Here is a 15,545-nt window from a genome sequence, read left to right as displayed (position 1 = left end):
TGTCCCTTGGTTATCTCATATTGTTACACTATCTCACTTTGTTACCTGATATATCGGATATATTTGTATTTGGTTATTTGAAATTGGATAGGGAAGGAGGGAAAACAAGATGAGAGGTGGGGGTGAGGGGGAGGGAAATGGGGACCAAGACATGAGAAAGGGTATCAATGTATGGGAATTAATGCACCTTCTATCTGGCAAATATCATGTAACCCTTTTATTAATTACAATAATAAATATATTAAAAAATAAAATAAAAAAAAGAGTCTTACAGACTTTCCTGCCCAGGCTGGCTCTCAACTGCAATCCTCAGACCTCAGCACCCTGAGTTGCTAGGATTACAGACATGAGCACCGGTGCTCAGCTTTAGTACTCTGTTTTGTCAGTCGTGGGGCTTAAACTCTGGGCCTGAGTCCTGTTCCTGAGTTCTTCAGCTCAAGGCTAGTGCTTTATCACTTGAGTCATGGTGCCACTTTTGGTTTTCTGGTAACTAATTGAAATAAGAATCTCATGGACTTTCTTGCCATGGCTGGCTTTGGACCATGGGGATTGATCATCAAATCTCAGCCTCCTGAGTAGCTAGGATTACAGAAATGAGTCAGTTGCACCTGGCTAGCCTTAGTACTTTCTGAAAATGTTTTTGTCTTCATGTTTTATTGTAGAATTAATTTTTTGTAGAGGTCCATCTGGAACTACTGAGCCATAAATGTTTTCCATACCATTGGATATGTATTGAGAGCTAGCTGCATTAATTTAAATGAGAAAATTCTTAGCTAATTCATGAACAGAATTTGGTGAAATTCATTTGTAATAATTAGTACACCATCTAGGACTCTCCTAGCAGGAGATTACAATAGCTCAAAACTTTGGCACATAAGGTCATATAGGATGAGACTAAATGGAGTAAACTCCAGGATATGGAAATAAGAGCTTTATCTTCTGTGATTGCTGTTCTTAATGTACTATGTTATTTTTCTTCTCTTTTGTTGCCCTTTGGTTAATCTCATATTGTTACTGTATCTGATTTTGTTACCTGGTATATTGTATATACGTTTATTTATTTATTTGAAATAGGAAAGGGAAGTGGGGAAAACAAGATGATTGGGAGGGGGTGGAGGGAAGGAAATGGGGACAAAAACATGAGAAGGGGTATGTATGAATGTATGAGAAATAATGCACCTATTACCTAGTGAATGTAACTGTAATCGCTCTATACATTACCCCAACAATAAAAAAAATTAAAAAAGGAAAAATAAATAAATAAATAAAAAACCCTAACAAAAACAATTGCTAGTATGTATTGGCTGAAAGGGAACTGTATTATACTGTTGGTGGGAAAGTAAGCTTGTTCAGTCCCTCTGGAAAGCTGTATGGAGACTCCTTAGGATAAACGAATAAACAAACAACCAATCACTTCTATTCTTTGACCCCTGCAATTCCACTCCCGGGACAGTTATCCAATAGTTCACAAGCAAGGCCACACTAAAGGGTCTTGCCTTTGTATGCAGGCCATCCTAGACTATGATCTTCCTATTTTTGCCCCCTCCCCACCTTGCAGGTGGAACAACATGCATGTACTACCACTCCCACATAACTACTGAGTAAAATGGTCTTGCTAGGCTTGTCTTGAACTGCAACCCTTATGATTTCCCCAGCTACCCAAGTAGCCGGATTACAGGCATGAGTCACTATTTTTTTATCCTTAGCAATTATGTGCCAGTCACTATGCTGCATGCTTAATGCACATCATTTCATGTATCTCAAAATTACTCTATGAAATCAGTGCTTCCCACATCCTGTTTTCTGGTTTAGGAAGCTGAGGCACCATGGTGTTAAGGCCATGGTTCTGACGGGAGCTTGTCTTGTCCTCCGTGAAGTTTTCTTATTGTCATCTTTGGGCTCCGAGGCCAGAGGTGATTTTGCTGCCATCCACGGTGAGGGGTGGTTTAAGAGAAACAGGAAGGGGCTGAATACAGAAAGGAAAAAAAAATCAATTAAGAAAGCACTTCCTCAGGGGGGCATTAGTGGCCTCGGAAAGAGAAACCTGCAGAAATCCTGCAATTCGGAGGCCTAAGTATGTTTTGGCTTGGCTGAAGCGAAGAATTCTGTCTTTGGTATGGATCACCTAGATGCTACCTGCGATCCCTGTGCCATGCGCTTCCTGGCATGAGCTGTGCCTCACTTTGAAAGCCACATAGCAGAGCAGGATGTAGGAGCTGTTGAGGGACTGCTGCCAGAGCACTAACGTGGCTAGTTTCTCAGGCCTGCTCTTCATGACCCAGGAGATGGATGGGAGAAAGTCACATAATATATCTGCATTAGTTCAAGATCCACTCTCCACGTGGAAAATCTAAGGGTCACGAGCATATCCTTTCAAACACATCAAAATGGGGGGGGGGAGGGAAGAAGATTACACATACTTCAGTGACTTTGAACTTCTTAGGAAAATAACCAACTGTGTATTTTTTGGAAGCAGATGGAAGATTGGTGCAATTTATATTTACATCTGCGAGGCATCTTAAGGGCTGAGTGTTTTAGCCGTACTTTTTTTTGCTGTGTGAGCTATAAAAACCCACGGGTCAAACTAAGTCTTAATGCTGGCTATGAAAACAAAATGCATCGCTCTGTTTCACCACTTTATTATTTAATAAACAAATATCAATTATGTGTCTGTTACATCCCAAATGAATGTTGTCCAAGAACTGTGAACGATGCCAGGATTCATGTCACTAAGAATACTAGTAATGATGTTCTTGTAGAAAAACTCATTGAGTTCTGTCAGGCATTTTACTAAATGTTTCACATACATTGTTTAATTTATTCCTCCAAACAAACACTGAAAATATGTATTCTGTTCTCATTTTTATTTTACTCATAAAGAAATGTACTCAGAAATATGCAGTAGGAAATTGCACAGCTAGTTGCAAATAGAACCAGTGTCTTAAATTTTTCTGACCTCAACACCAGAGCTTTGGTATGCAAAGTATTTAGCTTCTTACTGGAGATACTAGCCAAGGTGATACAGAAACAATAAAACTATTACAATATTGGTACACCACGAGTATAATTATGTTCTGAATAGAAAGGTGTTTTTATTTGAGGCAATCAGAGAGACCCACCATGAGGGGGAGAGAGGGCACTGTGTCTCAAGCTGGACTTTGTTAGTGGCAAACCCCTAAAATAAGAAATGAAATGTGTACAGTAAATTCTTTAGATGGACTCAGGAAATTATGGCAGGGGGAGTGAGAAGGGATGGAAGCCCACAAAGGACATTTCTAGACAAGTTATGGCTAGGGGAGGTGAAGGCTTCTGGCCCCTGGTAACTCCAGGAGGCGTTGACGCTTTGCTGAGCACTGTAAGTCTCTAACTCTCCAGCCTCCTGGCACCCCTTCCTCCTAATGCTTCTGAGCAATCCCACCAAAAAAAGTAAGGAAGCTAAGGAATGTATCCCCACACTAATCTCTCATGGAGTGCAGTCTGCTCCGGTTTCCTTCCCTCCCAGCGTTTAGGCCCTGGGCAGAGAATATCAGTATTGGCATGCGGATGAGACCAGAAGATCCTAGAATATCCTAGAATAGTGGTTGTGGAGAATGGACCAAGTGCAAACAGCATCAGGATAATTATTACGTTATATAATTACACAATTATATCACATATATGGGTGTATAGTATATAATATAGTTGGTATATTACATGTATTATTACAAAAGTATAATATAAATACGAATTGCATATGTATAATATACATGTTATATATTATATGTTATAAATGATATGCATAATATAAATGCCTACACATAAAATGTATACTATTACCGTGATTATATAAAGCGTGGCTGCTCCTTATAGAAAAGGAAGCCAAAGTAGCTTTCCTCTTAATGTGTGCGCAGCTCACACCAATTCTGGAGTTTGTTTGAAGGTGAAAAGAGGAAGACATGTAGGGAAACCTCTCCTAGTCTCTGCTGCCGTGATCTCCCGACAGTGGTTTGCAGGAGGACATCATTTGTGTAGAAAAATCAAGGCTTTTCTGAAGACATGGTGACTGAACTGAGCTTGGAAGGCTTTGAGGCAGGCAAGAGTGTGTGTGTGAGAGAGAGGGGGTGGAGGGGATTTGGTTGGTATACAGGCAACAAAGGACTGAAGTATGGGAGAGCATGGTAAATTAGAAGACTTGAAAAAAGTCCAGTGGAGGAAATGGTAAGGAAGAGTGGGAGCTGTGGGACTGAGGATAAAGGAGGGTAGGGTCCTGGGAGAACCAGGTAAATATGGAGTTGTGCTCTTCAGTGTCCCTCTCAAATAAGATACCGCATGATCTGTTTAAAGGTCAGTGTGATCAGAAGATCCCCGAGGAGTGACCCCCACCCCACCCCCACCCTCTCCCCTCCTCCCCCCCACAGCCCTGCTCCAGGAACCTCAAGTGCTAGGACAAGTGCTGGGTGAGACAAGGCTGGCCTTTCAGCGCACTGGACTTGCTTTATTCTACCTTTATTCTTTATTGGTCTACCTTTATTCTGTAGTATGCATTGGGCATAAATGGATTAATGGCTCTGTCTGGAGTGAAATGGAAAAGAAGTTTGTTTCCCATAGTGAGATACAAGACAGCTCTCAGGCCTCAGGGATCAGGTTGCTTCTGTCCTGTCTCCCTGGCATCTTTCTCCTCTTTATCGGCTCAGCTGTCTTTAGGGTCTATACGCCAGGGTCCAGAGCACCTGAGATAAGATGTTGTTTCCTTCCAGTGGAATAGCATCCATCTTCTCAGTGATAGGATGTGTGTTCGTCCCTTTTGTCTTCATGGTCCACCATGCACTGGCCAAAGTGTGTTTGCTTGGGGAATTTCCAGAGCACATTGGCTCAGCCCTGTGGTCCTAAGATCTATTCACTACCAAGGCTAAATACAGCACCACTGTTCCCTTAGACTCATCAAAGAGCATTTCTGTAGGTGAAAATAGAACGGGTTACACAAACAATGCGAATTATGAGGAAAAGAATTATTTAGAAATCAACAAGGGGAGGACAGGTGATGAGTCAGCGGCTGAAAATGTTCACTCACCACTAATTCCATCTGGTCTTCATCAGAGCCTCAGAAAAGGCAGGTTTAATAATTGATGTTTCTAAACAGAGAGCCTCCGTTGAATAGTGACCAGAGACTGGCCCAGTGTTGCAGTTAAAAGCCTAGACTCTTGATATGAACATCTGGGTTCAAAGGCACACTGCAGTCTCTGCCACATGTCTGGTTTTCAGAATTTACTCAAATCCTTTGTTGCCATTATTATCTGAATAATGGGGGTGATAACAATTATTCCTACCTCAAGGTGTCCTTCAGCTTCTGACAGGGGATGACGCTGGGAGAAGCCTTGAAACTCTCTTGGGCTCTATGAACCCCATCAATCAGCATAAGCTAACGTGATGCCCTGTTTTCTTAGGACACAATGATCCTCTGCTAGTTATGATAAAATAGAGCTTGAACTTGTGGTGTGATGAGAGATTTCTGGCTTAAAGATGTCTTTGGGAATTGGCAATGATGGCAGGAATTTCAAGTGAGCCCTTCTAAATGTCCAGTTTACAAATCATGGTTTGAAAATGGTCCTGCAGACATTGGAAAAAGTGCTTTCCCGGTATGAAAACATCATCAGCATAATAGAATTTCCAAGTGTAGGCATTACTGGGCCCCTTCAAGGAACAGATGGACTGAAATGTGAATGAATGAAGTGATAACCCAGGTGTAGTTAGCAGAAAAGCAATAATGACACTGTGATTAGCTTGGGGAGATGTAGAATTTGAGGAAGGCTCCAAATACCTTTCTTTATTTCATTGTCCAAAAATCATTATCTGAGATCGGGGCTGCGGGAGCCAGGAGAACGAATTTCATATGGCAGAATACATGGCTTATGCCAAGGCACATGCAGCCCTTCTGTAGTTCTGCAAATCTCTCTCCTGAGAGAATGAGAAGATCATTTTCAAGGTAGCTAGGCCCACAGAACAACTAAAATGGATATGAAATTAATGGAATCATTTTTATATTCCCTCTCACACTCATCTATAATAAATCACAGAAAGCCACAGCATTCGTTCGTTGCACTTATCAGACACAAAGTCCCTTTCCTCCAAATGGCCGTGCTTCTATCTTTAAAAAACTAAAAGTATCAAACAAATAGATTCAGTGCCTCGAGTCTGGGAAAAACTAGTATAAATAGCTATGAAAGAACAATGCCTCTGAAGTACACCTGGCACCACCCCTGCGGTGAGACAGGAATGCAGGGTTCAAACAATAGAAGGGCAGGGAAAAAAACCTGTCTCTATAGACCATTTAGCTTGACTGCCAAATACAAGTGCACTCCTCCATTGTCCTCTCTCTTCAACTTTCCTTGCATACTTACAATGAAAAACTGAAAGTTGATGCAATAGAAGATTCAGGGATTCATGAAAAAAAAAAAGTCCTGAAGGAAATAGATGGAAAACCTTTCCAACAATAAACTTTGTGTTAAGGAACCTTTTATCTGCCATCAAAAAAGAACCAGGTGTCAGAGAATGTCACTGCCATTTCCCATACCCAGCTGGCCAACACAAGCCCAAACGTATGAGATAAAAGGACTCCCTCATGTCATCCTCACTCTTCCGAGTTATGATTCCTTTGTTAAAACTAAGCAAAGAAAAAGAATCTGGGACTGGAATGTCAAAGTGGAGTTATTTGAAAATGCCAGGGTTTGCCGAAGGCTGTGTTTGGTATGTTTGATCTCTGGGAGTCTGGCCTGGTGTGCCTGGTGGCATGGAAGACCTCAGGACAAAGTTAGATATATTATAGAAAGTTCTTTGTTCTACTTGAGGGGTAGGCTGTCCATTGGGAGTGCGTCTGGCTGCAAGAACAGCCAACAGTGGCTTAAGGAAACAGGGATTTGCTTGTATGACTATGGCCTATGGAACCAGGCAGTTGGTACTTCTGATGATGTAGAATTTCTCTACATTTTCATCCTTTCCAGCCATTCTTCAACCATCTTCAGTACATCTGCTTTTGTCCTATTCTTGCCCATTTGTGTCACAGTACAATTATCACTCTTCTAGGGATGGAAGCTGTGTTCAAGGCAGGAAGACGAGACAGAGAAGTTGTCAGCCACTGTCCTCCTTTGAAGGAAAGCAAAAGGCTGTCTTTCCCCAAATGATTCTGCTATACCCTTAGTTTCCAGAACTAACATATTTCTACTCATAAAGACTATGACACCTTAGAAAGGAGAAATCCACTGGTGTAGACCAGCTTAGTCTATTAGCGATTGCGAAGAAAAAGTTAGGGTGACATTAACAAGAATAATTGCTACTCAATATGTGGTGCTAGCCCCAATAAATATTTGAGAATCTATTTCAGTACTAAAATAAACCAGGATGGATTACATGTCAAAATGCAACCTTTGAATTGCTTTTAGTCAAGATCTGAAGAAACTGTATGTGTCCCATGCTACTACCTGCCTGCCTGCCTTCCTGCCTGGGTGTGAAAATGGCCTCTAAGCTTCTACCTTTGTTGGGAGAATGGCAACAATTCCTGCAGAGATCCCTCACCCTGACCCATGTCTAGCTTCCTAGGCTTATTGTTTCAGCAGAGCCTCACTGTCTTGCCTTTGTGCCTGGTATATGTGGCTCGCAGAATCTCTGCTTCTCTCTTCATTTCCTGTAACTTCCTGTCATCCCACTGCTGCTTCCTCTGGGGAGCCTTCCACACCACAGCAACCAATGTTCCTGCTTTCTGGGCCATCAGCATCCTTTCATGGCATTTGAGTTGTGTCTCAAACTTGGTCAAAGTTACACCACACCTGGACCTTGTCCATCAAAACCATCATAGTCACTATCTGGCCAAGCACAGGGTCTGGTGATCATTAGGCATTCCATAAATATTTTGATTTTTAGTTTATTCTTCGCTGTTTGAAGTTAGTGGGACTATTCCCAACTCACTTGTTGAAAAGACAGTAATCAAATGGAGGAAGCTCTATGCTTTCTCAAAGACTCTGAATAATAGATGAAACTTGGATATTAGGAAAGGAAAATGGGGTACTAAAAGCATGCAGGCATTTGAACAAGGACCAAGTGTGGCCCCAGTGCCTTGGCTGTCTGAGGATTCAGTGGGTGACAAGCATTGTAGACATATTACCTGGATGGCAACTACCATTATCTTAATACCTAAGGCTTTTAAATGCTGTGTTTTGGAGAGGAATCTGTCACCTTCTATTTAAAGATTTGTGATTATTTTGTTTCCTTGCATATTTGCTAATGGATGCATATGTCTTCACTTGCTTATGACACTGGCTTTCCTTCTTTCAGTTGTCTGATTCTTCTCTGCAAGGCTCTTTAGCCTGGTCCTGGGCAGGTTGGAACAGTTGGTGGGAAAGACAACCTGGGAACTTCAAGTGTGAATGTTATGTTCCTGACTCCTAGATATCATAACAAATAATGCTTTGTGGTACACACATGCATGCGTGCATGTACACACACGCACACACACACACACACACACGTTCACACAAGGAATATCATTGGAATTTTGAATTGAATTTGTAGGTGCATTCTACTATTATAACCATTGTCATCACATTAATTCTTCCAGTCATTGTCACGTTAATTCTTCCAATCTGTGAACACGTAAAGACTTTTCACTTTACAACTTCTGTTACACGCTCGAAGAAGTTTCTTCTGGAAACAGGTGCTTTCCATTCCTTCTTGTGTAAATGTTGCTCCTCAGCCTGCTTTTTTGTTTGTTTTTATATCATCATGATGATTTAAAAAAATCAAATTTAATGCTAAAGTTAACAAATTATAAGAGAAAATCAACAAAGCTTAATAAATATTGGGGAATGTCTTTAATCCTGGAAGCATGGTCATCCTGTTTTAGGTCTCTTAAATGCTGGGATTTCATACGCTTATCTTATACCCATTAGGTACCTATTAGGGTTTTAAGACATGATAGGAGCCAGGGAGAAGGAAAAGGAAAGTTTCCTGTTCCTTCTGCTATCCTTCTGAACATGGTCTGTAGTGTAAAGGACATCTAGATAGAGAAATAGGGCAATACTATCACCTCTGGGAAGTCATTTGAATTTGGAAGAAGTGATAGCATACATATACACTTCCTACTTCAACTGAAAGTCAAGGTTAATGGCTTCCCAGAGAAGACAGATGAAAAGGCTACATGGAGTTCAGGGTGAGAATGGCATTGATTAGTGCTGTCTGCCATGGGTGAGATAGTAGCTAACACTGTCTGGCTTTGTCTCTCTGCTCTCCCCCTCCACCTATGATACCCTTTCTCTGGAGTCCTAGAATTCATTTGTGCTTGGAGAAACTACATCCCAGGAAGTATCTCGAATGGCGGCGATCTTGTATCTTCCAGGAGTGTCGATGGATGAGAGAAGGTGGCTTTGAGTGAAAATGCTCAGGCAGATGTGACTTTCCTTCCCTGTCTTGTAGCTCACTTTCATTGCTGGGAATATTTTTATTTCTCCTTCATGTGCCACAAGATCAAAAGTCATCTTCTGGTTGAAGCATAACCTTTTGATTCAAAGGCGTCACACTGGAATGGATAGAAACTTGAAAACGTGCCTACAGGAAATTAGCCACACAGCACCCTTATTCACTTTCCAACTATTAAAAATCACCTGGGAACTTACAAACTACAGATGCTTTGCTTCTGTGGATCTGCTGCCATGCTGCTTTTGCTTTTAGATATAATCCCAAAACAGAAAACCCAGGGCCTGGGAAGCTTCCAGAAAAGTTTCAGCTGAGATGCACAACTCGGTCACATTCTTGCATGATTCTATGCCCTAACAGAGTCCGTGGATCATGCCCACAATTACTTTTGCAAAACAGGTGAGGATTACCAGTAATTGGAACAATTTACACTTGATGCCACCATGACAGAAGCAGTTTTATTATATTACAGAAGGATGGTCAATATATGACAGCGATTAAAGATCGCTTGCAGGTTGGTAGGCCTCTTATCTCATATGTCATTTCGCTGATTACAAAGACATGCAAATGATAGAAACAGGAAAAAAAGTGTTTTTCTTTTATGCTAATTTTGGCTCAACCCCACCTGTGCATTAACTCATTTTCAATTAGCTGGCTCACGAAGGGAGATTTCTATGTTGTCAGCTCACCCCTTCTGACATGAAAGGCAGTTGTATCATACCCTAATTTTAACCCCATTTTTTTTTCACCTAGGTCTGTTCATTCCTGCAAAGATAAAATTCAAGCAAATAGCTCGCATGTGCTAAGAGGGCATGGAGGATCGGGACCTGATTAAGGTAAGACAGAGGCCTTTTTCCCCCCTTGACAATTGAACAAATCAGAGTCATATCCTTGACTTCTTTGTTTTGGCAATTTGGCTTGTGTCTGCTTGGAAAATATCTTTCAAATATAATATTGCTATGTGTCTAAAATGTCAGCACCCTCCTTTGCTTCTGTCATAGGCTAAGTCTAGATACAATAGGGGTAAATCATTTTAGATTTCTTTCCACTGGATGGCAAATGAGTGTCATCTCACAGGCTGACTGAAAGCAATTTGGAAGTGCCTTCCTGGAATTCTATATGAGAAACCCACACTCAGCCAGGAAGATTTGAGGGGGTCCATTAGCAGTACTGATGATGATCTTGAGCATTGCAAGTCTGTGAGAGGGATGGCCCACTTGAGGTCAGAGTGTATGGTCTTCTTTGGGTCATTAGCCTCTAAAGATAAACCAGAATGTAGTTGTTTTTCATGGTTGGGCCAGGAATAGTAGTAGTTGTTTTACTCAGCAGAGGAAAACAAGGGATGCCATTCAACTGCCTGGTGTATGTACTACCTGTTAGCTCAGAGACTTGGCCAGATCTTAGCCACCTGTGGCTCGGTTATACCTTGTCCAGATGATTTACATGCTGAGTTCTTCACTGATGGATTATTACAAGGGTTAACAAAAGACTCATACCCAGATTTTAACCTTACATATCCTGTGATGTAGTATGAGCTCAAGGAATGCGCGCTTGAATTAATATAGGAATCAAAAACATCGCTGCATCTCTAGCTCAGAATTTCTTCTCACCATCACCACCACCATCATCATCACTATCATCACCACCACCGTTGTCATCCTTATCATTGCTGCTGCTGCTGCTGCTGTAAGGAAACCAAGGGAAGGAGGCAAAACAGCCCTGAGATGGCAGGAGTTTCATAACTCTGCAACCCTGCATTGAGAAGATCTGAATTTGAGCCTTTGTATTCCAGGGTGTTAGAAGACATGAAGGCATGTCAGAGTTGCAGCCAGAATAAATACAGAGGCCAGAGGCACTGTAAATGAACCTTTATGGCTCTGGGGAAATATTCTTCACATTCCCACCTCCCTTTTATCCTGCCATACATATTCCCCTTGGTACTACCCTGTGTGACCCCTGGGCTGCATTTCCTGTCTTTCACAAGAGCAAAACAGAGCAATGAAGCCACTGCCAGTGAGAATTTAAGCTGATGCTCAGAGTCACTGTAATGGTGAATCTTGGGGTAGCTAGTCCTACTGGCTCAGTTCTGGGGGAAAAAAAACCCAGCTGCTTCTCTGTGTTATAAAGAAATATGCCTTTGACCAATTAAACACAGAGTTTAATTTGGGCCAAAGGAAAGCAAACGAAAACAGTTCAGGAACTGGACAGTTCTTGGCATTTGGATAGCTTCTGAGAACTCAACCATATCATGGGATAGCATTTCTGGACACAGCGAGGCAAAGGAAACAATTTAATTGGTTCCAAGTTAACTACTCAATTGTGTACAGCATCATCAGCTAATTGGCTGCAAGGGCCTCCGTGTCTACCCAGAGCTTTGTTACTATGGTTTAAACTGTCTGATGGTTTGGTCTGTTGAATCTAGGGCAGGCCTTAGTACCAAACCTATGACTGTCGGCAGATTTTAAGAAGCATCCCTTAAGGTTTCCTGGGCATTGTTGGCCCATCTGGAGATAAGGATTGAGTGAAGCAATACTTACGTTAACCTGAGAACCTTTGAGTCCAGAACTGTTGTGAAACTCTTGGTTCTGGCTTTCCTGCTGGACTTCATTGTCTACGTGGTGGTTGAGTTGGGCCATGGCCTGGCTTGGATGAGCAGATGCTTAGATAGCACTAGTTATTTTCAGGGGTGCACAGGCACCGAGCTTGTCCTGTGGAAAGGGAGAGTAAGGCTTCTGCAGGAAGCATGGTGGCCGATTGGAGTGGCTGGGAGATCCATGTGTGTGTGTCATGAAGGTTCTTCTGGAGGAAGTGGACATGGGAGTTAAACTGGGTGCAGGAACCTGGCCCAGAGAGACAGCGTGGGGAGGGGAGGGCCTGTCTCTCCTGGAGCCTGCACATTCTCCATCAGCAGCCTGAGTATCACCCTAGCAGCTTCCTAGATTGTGAAACCTGAGGACTTGAACAGGCCGTGCGCTCAGCTTTCCCAGTTCTCCACCTGCAGATGTCTCAGCATCCATAAGCCGGGAACTAACAGATCCCCTTTCATTGCTCTGTTTGTCCTGCTCCTTTCATGTATCTTCTCTATGTTTCCCTTCTGGACAACTTTGACTAAATAAAGCAGATGCTCTAAAGTCCTAATTATAATGCACTGGTGGTCCCATGCATATGAATTCAGAAAAGGCCTAGGGTTTTGTTCAGCCTGTGGAGCTTCAAGCTGAGGCTATGGATACGGAACAACAGTGCCAAAGGCTTCAGACGAACTTCCACACACCTGTGTCCCCAATTCTCTACCTCTGACTAATCATAGCTGGAGAGTGTCTACTTCGTGAGTCTGCAGGGACCAGCATAAACTGTCCATCTCGCAAGCACTGAGTGACGCATCTCTACATGCATCTAACTGGCCCTATCCTTAAAAATGACCCGCTGGTTGAAATCTAGAGGTTGTAGGGTTCCTCTTGTTAGAGATTCAGATTTTGAAGGTCTGGCTTGTCACATTTTGACTGCTGAAATATTCTCATCATGAGTCAGTGTCATTAGGGAACAGGTTCAAAATCATAAGTAAAGTTCCAAAATGAACACATACTGAAGAGGTAGAGAAGAAGCCATGGATAGTAGAGTGAGGGCAAATAGAGACACTCCCTTAAGAGGCCTATGTGTGAGTGGACCTGGTTCAGCTGCCGTATATAAGAGGCCTTCAGTATGTACCAGAGAGCAAGGATGCGAGGAACAGCCTGGCGGTTAGACTGGGGCAGGGTGAGCTCTGGAACACATAGCTCACCCTGGGAGAGGCTTCTCACCAGTTATGAACTCCATTGATGAAGTTCAGACTTCCAGAGTATTCAGGTATTTGCCATTCAAACTGCTGCCTTGGTTTGTTGGTGAAAACCAAACAGGCATTGTAAAAATAAGGAAATATCATGGTCATTTGGAAATAATCACTTTTGTAATAAGCCAACTGTCCTCCTTGAGTTTAGATGACCCCTGGAGTTTAGGTTTGTTTTCTAATGTGGGCAAGACTTACTTCAGAGAACAGTTAGACATATGTATTAAAGGCAACATCACAAGTCCCAAGCAGCCTTGGTAGGCAGACATTAGTGGAAGACAGATTTCTGTGGGCATAATAAGAGAATGCTGCAGAAAATGAATTTGAATTAGATCGGAGATAGAAAATGTTTTCAAATAACCAAAATAAGCTGGATTTCCCATCATTTACATACTCTTTTTTCATATTTATAGCTTTGCTCATAGCAACAGTTGAACATTGATACCTTTCTCATGTTTTTCTCCCACTTTCCCTCTCCTCACCCCCTCCCAATCATCTTGTTTTTCCCCTTTCCTTCCCCATTTCAAAAAACCAAATAAACATATAGACAGTATACCAAGTAACCAAGTCAGATACAGTGACAACATAAAATAAACCATAAGGGGTAGGGGGAAGAGAAAAGTTCATTAAGAACATAGTATGTTGAGAACAACAATCACAAAGATAAACCTCTTGTTTATTGAGTTTTAATTTTCTTGGGGGGGTGTGATGGGATAGTGGGGGGGTCTGATGATTTTGGTGGCTATTTTTGTTGTCAAACTGGTTTTACTTTCATAATTCTGATGAACTTAAAAAAGACAATAGCTAACTCTGTATTACCTATAATAAAAATCCATTCAAAGCTGCTTTCTAATTTAACTCTGGGCTAATAGAAACTGGATTCTGAGTGAATGTGCTTGGGGATTTGGGGAGAAGGGAAGAATTAATAAAGCCATTATTCCCACTTTATTAATATTCTAAATAAAGTTTGTTTTTCCTGCTGGGGGCTGGGCTATAGTGAGATGAGGATTATGAAATGTATACTGGATGGGCAGTGGAGGATCTTACCAGACACCCTTCCAGGAAAAGAAGGGACAAATGAGTTGATACTTGGCTGTTCTTAGTCTCCTATTCTCCACAGAATGCAAAATGTTACAGCACCCCATCCCTGCCTGTGCTGCAAAATCCAAATGATACTGAAGCTTCCATTTGCCATCTTCTAGAACTTGGGGTACCTAAACGGCATTGTATCTTTGCAAACCCCTTTTCTCTAGCACCACACGCTGTACTTGTTACCAGCAGCATCTCCATTTGTCTAATTCATTAGCAGACACAGAATGGTGGACCTTTTTATTTTAGGTTATGTTCCAGATACAGTTATGCATGGGTTAGCCTTGAAGTATGACCTTCCTAATTTCTTCCTCCCAAGTAGCTGGGATTAGAGATGTGAGACATTGTACCAACACCTCTTAATTCTCTTTGTGATATTGTTATTAGCTTTAGCTCTCAATTACCCATGGAAAGGTTCCAAAGGTAAAGGCTATCAAGATACTTCGTTATGTTTTGGCAAGTTTAGAATTAAAAAATATTTTTAGCACCGGACAATCTATTATTGTGTGATAATGATAGTGCTTTGACTGATAGAAAACCAATTCTAAAACTGCCTTGTAGCTCCTATTTTTCTAGAACAGCCCTTCAAAAGTGTATTCAGCTTTCTTTGTTTATGTGCAGATAAGTTCCTTCACTGTATAGAGCAGAATCTGTCTTTTAACTGGTAATTCAATTAGTCAATTTTATTTGTGAGTATTATTTTACAATTTTATTTCTGTTATCTTTGGTTTTCTTGTGTCTTTTCATTGTATTACATTTCTCTTATTATCATTTTTAGTTATATAGAGAAGTTGCCATTTAACAAAGCCGTTTATAAATCCAATGCATCTTGATCAAGGTCTGGATTGAGTTATTTTTTTCCAAATTCCATTTATTTCTATACTAACTTGATAATTATATTATTGATGACATTTCCCATGTGTTCATAGGTTTATAAAATCTCATGTTAATCAACATCTTTGCTCTTCTTCTGATGAACATGAGCACCTTTGAATATTTATGTGGTATCACTAATGAGTATCTGGAAGAATTTACCTTCTTTTTCAACCCAGAATCCAATACCAATGCTCACAGGCAGTGCTTATGTAGATTTTGCCACTTATGTCTTGGTTAATTGGTCCATCATTCACTATTTGCATCTCAGAACTATTAGGTACAATATTTTTTCTTCCCAGGGTACCTGGTCAGCAAG

This window comes from Megascapheus bottae, chromosome 33 (assembly GCF_031878675.1).
Source record: "Megascapheus bottae isolate mThoBot1 chromosome 33, mThoBot2.hap1, whole genome shotgun sequence".
NCBI lineage: Eukaryota > Metazoa > Chordata > Mammalia > Rodentia > Geomyidae > Megascapheus > Megascapheus bottae.
Note: the sequence above shows the minus strand (reverse complement) of the source record.